Source organism: Engystomops pustulosus, chromosome 2, assembly GCF_040894005.1.
Source record: "Engystomops pustulosus chromosome 2, aEngPut4.maternal, whole genome shotgun sequence".
NCBI lineage: Eukaryota > Metazoa > Chordata > Amphibia > Anura > Leptodactylidae > Engystomops > Engystomops pustulosus.
The window spans coordinates 13,722,975-13,733,694 of NC_092412.1; the positions used below are offsets into that span (position 1 = coordinate 13,722,975).

At 44.9% G+C, this 10,720-nt stretch overlaps 2 protein-coding genes across 2 annotated transcripts in view; both read right to left on the bottom strand.

Moving 5' to 3' along the window:
- Positions 1-10,720, bottom strand: part of LOC140119963 (uncharacterized) — a 1,020,783-nt gene that overhangs the window by 414,946 nt on the left and 595,117 nt on the right. The window lies entirely within an intron of this gene.
- Positions 1-10,720, bottom strand: part of LOC140119783 (uncharacterized) — a 157,870-nt gene that overhangs the window by 55,151 nt on the left and 91,999 nt on the right.

Here is a 10,720-nt window from a genome sequence, read left to right on the forward strand (position 1 = left end):
GGAGCAGGACCACGGGAACACAGGAGGAGGAACTGGAACACTGGAGACACAGGAGGGCTTTCTCTTCACAGGAATGGCTTGAAGATCCAGCGGGGAATGATGGGAGCTGCTGGATTAAATGCAGACCTGGAAGTGGCCAGCGCCAATCACCTGTGCGCTGGCCCTTTAAATCTGAGAGCACGGCCGTGCGCACCCTAGTCCGGAGAGGAGCAGGAGCATGGAGTGGTAAGTCCACAGCCGGGGTAGGACCAGTGTGGGGGGCAGGGGTGCTCCCACAATCCGTGACGGGGAAGTCCAGGGCAGCGGGACCAGCGCGGGGGGCACGCGTGCACCTGCGATCCGTGACACCAGTATCTTGGACAGAATCTTCATATCCACATCAATCAAAGAAATGGGTCTGTAAGACCCTGGCTCAAGTCCGTTCCTTCCTGATTTAGGTATGTTAAATAAGGGCGTTCTTAGAGTCCTTCCCTATTTGTCCTGTTTCTAAGATATGATTAAACAATTTTGTCAGCTCTGAGACTACCTGGACATGTTGGTTTTTGTAGAACTCTCCAGGAAAAGCGTCTGGGCCTGGTGCTTTTCCCTTGGGAAGCTGTTTCATGATACCTCTAACTTTGTCTTCTGAGATCACTGCGTTAAGGGTGTTTCTTTGCTCTATAGTGAAGGTGGGGGGTTTAACAGCATCTAAAAAAAAGCTAAGCCATTTTCCTTACTGCTAGGTGAATCTGCGTAGAGTTTATCATAGAAGTCCCTTAGAATGGTATCAATCTGTAGGGGTCCCTTAAGGCCATGATATTGGTTGCGGGAGTCTGTCCTTTGGCTAAGCGAGCTAGTAAATTCCCAGATTTATCTCCCAATTTAAAAAGGTCAACATCCCTCTTTAAGCTCCACCCAGGAGTCTTACTACCCACTGGCCGTGATACATTTACCATGTGAGATTGGGACATGGTGGCTATGTATGCATTCCAAAGCTGCAAGCTCATTTCTTTTTATTTTCTTCTGGGCTATAACGTAAGAGATAATCATCCCCCCGTTCATTACCTTTTCTCCATTCCAGTACAGTTTAGGCTCATCTTGATGCTGTGAATGACTAGTGGTAATTTACATCCACCAGTTCTTCAACATTTGGTGGAAGCTCTCTTTCTTGGCTCCACAGGCGCAACTTTGCTAGCAGTGGTGGTCAAGGCGAGGTACAGAATCAGCAGACATCGAGTCGTGGTCTGGCAGAGTCGGAGACAAGGTAGAAGGTCAAGACAGGCGGCAGAGAATCAGCATCAGGAACAGGAATCGAGGTCACGACAGGAAATCACTATAGGCACAGGAATAACAATAGGAAAGCTTTCTCAGCAGTACAAGTCACAGAGATTCGGCAGAGGACACAGGAAGGAGTCGTAAATTTAGCAGGACGGATGCCGGTCAGCGCCAATCATCGGCCAAGGGGACCATCGCTGGAGCGAGGGAAGGTGTGTGAGACTTTTTGTTTTCGCTGCAACCCCAATATGCGAGACAGCAGATATATGTTCGAAGCCCATCCTTTTTTTGGGCCCCCCGGGGGGCAGCCGGGGATTGGATCAGCAGCAACAGACAACAGCACACACCGGATTACATCTAACAAATAAACAGCATCTCATATGAGATAACATAAGAAAGGCATAACAAAAAACAAAACTGTGCACCTTAGCATTGAAACAGCTAGGGCATGATGGAGTACCCCCATTGCCTAGTATTGCGTCCTTCACTTTTTGCGGTACTCTAGGTAGATGCAGGACTGCATCTGTGCACTCCTTGTGATGCAGATGAATCCATCTTCTTGGCCCTTTGTAGTTCCCTTTTCTCTTTAGGTGATGTATCCGCAGAAATTTCAGGCTTCGAGGATGTTGCGTTTCCCTGGGTCCTTCTAGATGACCTGTCTGCCCTGCCTGCCTCCTCAGGGGTACGGTAAACTTTTGGTGCAGCATTGTCTAGAAACACTTGCAACACTGCCGGGTATGCCAGCTGGAACTTTATCTTGTGCTTGAATAGGCTGGTGAAGGTTGCGCTGAACGCTTGGCATTGCTGAGCTACTGAGGCCATATAATCCTCGAAAATGAGCACCTGTTTACCTTTGTAGGTGAGCGGTCTGTGGCTTTTGTGGTATGCTCTCTGTAGATCTACTTTGTCATTATAGTCCAAAAAGCGCATTATTACTTGCCTAGTTTTACTCTGAGAGTCCCACAGTTGCCGATGCAGTGTTTATGTTCAATTCTGCACAAATGTATCCTAGTGCATACGGCAGTTCTCTCTCGCATACCCACAGTCCACTCTGCTTAACCTGTTCTGTGAAGCCCGCTATTCTTAAATTGTTTCGTCTGCCCCTGTTTTCCTGATACTCTATGCGATGGAGCAGTGCTTTATTTTCCTGCCATACTTTAGTAAGCAAATTTTTCATGTGCTCCTTATCACCCTCTAGGGCCATTACCCTGGTTTCCAATGTAGTGAGATGTGCAGCATGCTGCTGTATATCTTCCCCCAGTCTATAAAAGGAGGCTTGTAATGTGCATCTCAGTGTCTTCTGAATGTCAGGGGTGAGCTGCCAAGCCTCCTCTTTAGCCAGTGCTTTATAATCTATGCCTTCCTGATTTGTGTGCACATCGGACCGTTCCAAGTCAGAATGCCCCAGCTCCTCAGTCTCACAGCAGGCCCATTGCATTCTGGCGCCGGCGCCATCGTGGGATCTCCGGGCATCATTGCCTCCTGCGGCTGCGCTTGATTTGCCAGCTTAGCAGTGCTGAGGACAAGGTATCGGTCCATAAACTGCCTCCCCAGGACCTCCGGTAAGCTGTGGGAATGGCTGGGTATTGGCCTGGGTGCGGCACACCGCCGGAGTTCCACTCCTCTGCACCTTACTTGACCGCACCAGAAGCGGAAGACCCCCAATCGTGTATTACATCATGGCCATCATTAACCTCCTGGAAAGTTATATCAGAAAAAAAATTTCCACTGCCAGATCTTTTTGCCTCATAGCCAGATAGAAAGCTTGATTTTGCGAGTTCTGTGATAATATGTTGTGACATTTGTTTCCGTTCCTGACCTCTTATTTCTGCCGCCTGCCTTGACCTTCCACTATGTTCCTGACTCCGCTCATCTGCCGACTGTCCTGCACCATGACCAGATTCTGTACCATGCCTTGGCCACCTACATCCTGCCAAGGTTCCGCTACCCGAACTGGCTGACCTCGCCACCAACGCGGCTTAGCAGTCCCAGCAGATTGCCATGCAGAGCCAGCAACTTAACCAGCTCACCGACCATAATGCAGCAATTGTTGGTTACTCAGCAGCAGCGTCCAGTTTCTGTGGCACCTCTCGCTACCACGGCTACATTGTCTTCTACAGAACCCAGGCTGCGATTATCTATGCCCTCCAAGTAATACAGAGACCCCAAGTTATGCAGGGGATTCATCACCCAGTGCTCACTGCACATCGAGCTGAAGCCTACTCACCACGGAAAGGTCTAAGATGGCATTTGTGGCCAGACTAATTTCTGGCCTGGGTTAACCCTCTCCAGTACAGGAACAGCCCAGTCACAGCTAATCTTACAATTTTTCTCACTGAATTCTGATGCGTCTTCGAGGAACTTGCCCAGGCATCTTCCGCTTAAACTGCCCTGCTGATTCAAGTTGTCGGTTGGCAACTATGCGGCTAAGGTCTGTACTCTTCCCTCCGAGTTTTCATGCAACGAAGCGGCCTTGATCGCCACCTTCAAGAAAGGACTGGCTAGTCGAGTCAAAGACGGCTCATCACCCTGGCCACTCGGATTGACATCCAGTTCTCAGACATCTGGAGGAGCAGCGCCTTGTACAAGTGCAGATCAGGATCCGTTGACTGCCTCATTTGGCCCCTATCTTCCAAAGACCTTCACAACCGCCCTCTTTGTCTGTAGAGGAGGCCAGGCAGGTGGATAGAGCTTGCCTGACACCCCAAGAGCACTCCCAACATCGACAGGAGAATCTGTTCATCTACTGTGCAAGCCCGGAGCACTTTCTCTGGACTTCTCCACTTTGTCCACAGCCTCCGGAAAATGCACGCACCTATTGTTTCTGGGAGAAGCGTCCCTAAGTGAGAGCAAAGTTTCTCCATGCCTGAATATCCCTGTTCTTCTCAGCTCTATGACAGCTAGCCAGTTTCCGGCTCTGCAGGAAACTTTGTAGATGCTGCCCTGGTCTCCCAAAATCATCTTCCTATGGTCCATCTTGAGAAGCCGCTGGTCATCTCGTCCGTCAGATTCTCTGTGATCCAGTCCAACGAGCCTCTATGTCTGCAAGTTGGGGCATCGCACAAAGAGAGACTGTCGTTTTACGCGCCAACCCGTTCTACATCTTCTATTCGTCTGGGTCTTCCGTGGTTGCAGCGCCACGCACCTGTGCTCAGCTGGTAGACTGGGGAAGTTCTTTGTTGGGCTTTGGAATGCCAGTCACACTGTCTAGTGGCACTTCATCTTGTGTCCACTATGTCTTCTCCGGTGTCCTCCAAGCCTCTGGTGGGTCTCCCCGCTGATGTCTTCTTTGGGAAGCAAGCAGAGACTGTGCCACGCACTGTCCCTAACGACTGCCCTATAGAGCTGCTGCTAGGTACATCTCCTCCACGAAGTAGGGTTTATCCACTGTCTGTGCCTGAAACTGCGGTTATGTTAGCCTAAGTGAAGGAGAATCTGCAGAAGAGGTTCATACGCAAGTCCTCTTCTCTTGCCGGTGCTGGTTTCTTTTTCGTGGCCAAGAAGGATGGTTCACTCCATCCCTTTATTGACTATTGCGGTCTAAACAAAATTACTGTGAAGAACCGCTACCCACTGCCTCTGATCACGGAACTCTTTGATCGTCTATGTGGAGCTATGGTCACCAAATAAGACCTATGTGGGGCGTATAATCGCAGCCGCGAAGGCGATGCGTTTAAGACCACCTTCAATACGCGTGATGGACCCTTCGAGCATCTTGTCATGCCGTTTTGACACTGTAACATACCAGCCCTATTTCAGGAATTCGTCAACAACATTTTCAGAGACTTGCCATATACAGTGCCTACAAGTAGTATTCAACCCCCTGCAGATTTAGCAGGTTTGATAAGAAGCAAATAAGTTAGAGCCTTCAAACTTCAAACAAGAGCAGGATTTATTAACAGATGCATAAATCTTACAAACCAAAAAGTTATGTTGCTTAGTTATATTTTAATAAATTTTAAACATAAAAGTGTGGGTCAATTATTATTCAACCTCTAGGTTCAATATTTTGTGGAATATCCCTTGCTTGCAATTACAGCTAATAATCGTCTTTTATAAGACCTGATCAGGCCGGCACAGGTCTCTGGAGTTATCTTGGCCCACTCCTCCATGCAGATCTTCTCCAAGTTATCTAGGTTCTTTGGGTGTCTCATGTTGACTTTAATCTTGAGCTCCTTCCACAAGTTTTCAATTGGGTTAAGGTCAGGAGGCTGACTAGGCCACTGCAACACCTTGATTTTTTCCCTCTTGAACCAAGCCTTGGTTTTTTTGGCTGTGTGCTTTGGATTGTTGTCTTGTTGGAAGATGAAATGACGACGCATCTTAAGATCCTTGATGGAGGAGGTTCTTGGCCAAAATCTCCAAGTAGGCCGTGCTATCCATCTTCCCATGGATGCGGACCAGATGGCCAGGCCCCTTGGATGAGAAGCAGCTGCACAGCATGATACTGACACCATCATGCTTGACTGTAGGGATGGTATTCTTGGGGTCGTTTGCAGTGCCATCCAGTCTCCAAATGTCACGTGTGTGGTTGGCACCAAAGATCTCGATCTTGGTCTCATCAGACCAGAGAACCTTGAGCCAGCCTGTCTGAGATCATGAGCAAACTGTACATGAGCCTTGACATGACGCTTTGAAAGTAAAGGTACCTTACGTGCTGGTCTGGAACGGAGACCATTGTGGTGGAGTACGTTACTTATGGTATTGACTGAAACCAATGTACCCACTGCCATGAGATCTTCACGGAGCTCCTTCCTTGTTGTCCTTGGATTAGCCTTGACTCTTCGGACAAGCCTGGCCTCGGCACGGGAGGAAACTTTCAAAGGCTGTCCAGGCCGTGGAAGCCTAACAGTAGTTCCATAAGCCTTCCACTTCCGGATGATGCTTCCAACAGTGGAGACAGGTAGGCCCAACTCCTTGGAAAGGGTTTTGTACCCCTTGCCAGCCTTGTGACAATCCAAGATTTTGTCTCTAATGGCCTTGGAATGCTCCTTTGTCTTTCCCATGTTGACCATGTATGAGTGCTGTTCACAAGTTTGGGGAGGGTCTTAAATAGTCGGAAAAGGCTGGAAAAACAGATAATGAATCCAAACATGTGAAGCTCATTGTTCTTTGTGCCTGAACTACTTCTTAATACTTTAGGGGAACCAAACAGAATTCTGGTGGTTTGAGGGGTTGAATAATAATTGGCCCATACTTTTATGTTTAAAATGTATTAAAATTTAACTGAGCAACAAGTAACTGAGTAACTTTTTGGTTTGTAAGATTTATGCATCTATTAATAAATCCTGCTCTTGTTTGATGTTTGAATGCTCTAACTTATTTGCTTCTTATCAAACCTGCTAAATCTGCAGGGGGTTGAATACCACTTGTAGGCACTGTACCTGCGTCTCTGCGGACCTCAAGCCCCATCAGGCTCAGGTACGACAAGTAATTAGGTGCCTAAGGGCCAATCGCCTGAATGCCAAGATCTAGAAGTGTCTACTACATCAAAAGAGTCTTCCTCTCCTTGGGTATGTCAACCCTGACAAGGGACTACAGAAGGAACCCATAAAATTGTCTGCGGTACTTCAGAGGCCTCGCCTTGACTTCGGGGATTCCTGGGCTTCGCTAATTACTACCAGCAGTGCATACCACTTTTTTCCTCCCTTATGTCTCCCATTGTGGCGCTGACCAAGAAAAACGAACAATCTTAAGCTCTGGCCACCGGTGGCTGAAGAAGCTTTCCTCAAGCGGAAGTCTTCCTTTGCCTCTGCTCCTGTACTCTCTCGGCCTGATACGGAGAAACCGATCCTGCTAGAATTTGGCGCTTCATCACTAGGAGCTAGTGCCGTTTTCACCCAGAAAGGGCCTAAAGGCCGAATTTTCACTTGCGGCTCCCTCTTAAAAACCTTCTCAGCCGCAGAGAGGAACTACACCATAGGTGATCGGGAGCTTCTAACAATAAAGCTTGCCTTGGAAGAGTGGCGTTATCTTCAGGAGGGAGCTTGTCACCCAGTCTGTATCTATGCAGATCACAAGAACTTCCTATATCTCCAAACTGCTCAGCATCTCAATCCACGACAGGCTCTTGCTCCCTCTTTTTCTCTCGCTTTAACTTCCTAATCCATTTCTGTCCAGCAGAGAAGAATGTCAAAGCCGTTGCCCTCTCTCATGCCTCCAATGTACTTGGGGACGAACCAACTCCTCAACATATTGTTCCTCCCAAATGGCTTGTCGTTGCCGCTCCAGAGGATCCTTCCTGGCAAGACCTATGTCTGACCTGTTCTCCGAAAGAGGATACTAACTTGGGGAACCCTGGGGTGCAGAGATCTGTCCCTTTCATCTTGTTTCTACTGGTGGCCAGGTCTGGTGAAAGATGTAGAAAACTTTGTGAGTTCCTGCACTTCCTATGCTCGAAATAAGTCATCATGGCTCAAACCAGCAGGTCTGCTCCTGCCACTGCCAATACCCAGCTGCCCGTGGACTCAAGTGCTATGGACTTGGTTACGGATCTTATGCCATCCCCCGGTAATACCGTCATCTGGGGTGTCACAGACCGTTTCTCTAAGATGCCGCATTTCATTCCTCTGCCTGGTCTACTGTCATCTCCTCGTCTTGCCGGCTTATTCTTCCTCCACATCTTCCAGCTTCATGGACTTCCTCTGCACATTGGTGGCTTATTTACTAGGGGTCACACAATCAGATTGTGCCGCACATCAACAGAAATTGGGGGGGGGGGTCTGACTGATTTGGACCTGCATGTTCCGGCGGAACTGAGCGGGAAAGCGACACATGTACGATATCGAACACATCAAACTTTAATAATTACAAAGATAAATATAAAAACATTTAAAAACCCCCAACAAAAAGGGGGATGGGAACAAAAGATCTCCCAAATCCCAATAATAACCAATAAACAACTGTAATGTGGATGATGTCACTGCAGTAAGCCGAAATACTTGATGCAAATAATATACAGCAGTTAGATAAAGCAATTACCACTAAGGGTTACATAAATAAATAGACAGTGGACTACAAATATGTGACATTTAGTATACAGGCAAAATACTGGTATGATGCATACAATCAATGAATAAATCAAAAGATAATCACATTACCAAGAAGATGTAATCAGGGAGAAAGGGAGACCCAGGATGCATTATTATATTAGTTATATTCTTGTACATAGGGGGCAGTATTATAGTAGTTGTATTCTTGTACATAAGGGGCAGTATTATAGTAGTTATATTCTTGTACATAGGGGGCAGTATTATAGTAGTTTTATTCTTGTACATAGGGAGCACTATTATAGTAGTTATATTCTTGTACATAAGGGGCAGTATTATAGTAGTTATATTCTTGTACATAAGGGGCAGTATTATAGTAGTTATATTCCTGTACATAGGGGGCAGTATTATAGTAGTTATATTCTTGTACATAGGGGGCAGTATTATAGTAGTTATATTCCTGTACATAGGGAGCAGTATTATAGTAGTTATATTCCTGTACATAGGGGCAGTATTATAGTAGTTATATTCCTGTACATAGGGGGCAGTATTATAGTAGTTGTATTCTTGTACATAGGGAGCATTATTATAGTAGTTGTATTCTTGTACATAGGGGGCAGTATTATAGTAGTTATATTCTTGTACATAGGGGGCAGTATTATAGTAGTTATATTCTTGTACATGGGGGGCAGTATTATAGTAGTTATATTCTTGTACATAAGGGGCAGTATTATAGTAGTTATATTCTTGTACATAGGGAGCAGTATTATAGTAGTTATATTCCTGTACATAGGGGCAGTATTATAGTAGTTATATTCCTGTACATAGGGGGCAGTATTATAGTAGTTGTATTCTTGTACATAGGGAGCATTATTATAGTAGTTGTATTCTTGTACATAGGGGGCAGTATTATAGTAGTTATATTCCTGTACATAGGGGGCAGTATTATAGTAGTTATATTCTTGTACATAGGGGGCAGTATTATAGTAGTTATATTCTTGTACATAGGGGGCAGTATTATAGTAGTTATATTCTTGTACATAGGGAGCAGTATTATAGTAGTTATATTCTTGTACATAGGGGCAGTATTATAGTAGTTATATTCTTGTACATAGGGGGCAGTATTATAGTAGTTATATTCTTGTACATAGGGAGCAGTATTATAGTAGTTATATTCTTGTACATAGGGGGCAGTATTATAGTAGTTATATTCTTGTACATAGGGGGCAGTATTATAGTAGTTATATTCTTGTACATAGGGAGCAGTATTATAGTAGTTATATTCTTGTACATAGGGAGCAGTATTATAGTAGTTATATTCTTGTACATAGGGGGCAGTATTATAGTAGTTATATTCTTGTACATAGGGGGCAGTATTATAGTAGTTATATTCTTGTACATAGGGGGCAGTATTATAGTAGTTATATTCTTGTACATAAGGGGCAGTATTATAGTAGTTATATTCCTGTACATAGGGGGCAGTATTATAGTAGTTATATTCTTGTACATAGGGGGCAGTATTATACAGGCAGTCCCCGGGTTACATACAAGATAGGGACTGTAGGTTTGTTCTTAAGTTGAATTTGTATGTAAGTCGAAACTGTATATTTTATCATTGTAGTTCCCGACAATTTTTTTTTTTTGCCCCAGTGACAATTGGAGTTTCAAATTTTTTTGCTGTAATAGGACCAAGAATTATCAATAAAGCTTCATTGCAGACAATTTTAAGCTGATTATTGCAATCTGGGACTATTTTAAAGCATCCAGAGAGCTTCACCAGAGGTCACAGTGGGCAGAGGGGTCCGTCTGTAACTATGGGTTGTCTGTAAGTCGGGTGTCCTTAAGTAGGGGACCGCCTGTAGTAGTTATATTCTTGTACATAGAGGGCAGTATTATAGTAGTTATATTCTTGTACATAGGGGGCAGTATTATAGTAGTTATATTCTTGTAAATAGGGGACAGTAATATAGTAGTTATATTCTTGTACATAGGGGGCAGTATTATAGTATATTCTTGTACATAGGGGGCAGTATTATAGTATATTCTTGTACATAGGGGGCAGTATTATAGCAGTTATATTCTTGTACATAGGGGGCAGTATTATAGTAGTTATATTCCTGTACATAGAGGGCAGTATTATAGTAGTTATATTCTTGTACATAGAGGGCAGTATTATAGTAGTTCTATTCTTGTACATAGAGGGCAGTATTATAGTAGTTATATTCTTGTACATAGGGGGCAGTATTATAGTAGTTATATTCCTGTACATAGGGGGCAGTATTATAGTAGTTATATTCCTGTACATAGAAGGCAGTATTATAGTAGTTATATTCTTGTACATAGGGGACAGTATTATAGCAGTTATATTCTTGTATATAGGGGGCAGTGTTATAATAGTTATATTGTTGTACATAGGGGGGGCAGTATTATAGTATATTCTTGTACATGGTTTGGGGTCACGTGAGGAACTGTATTGC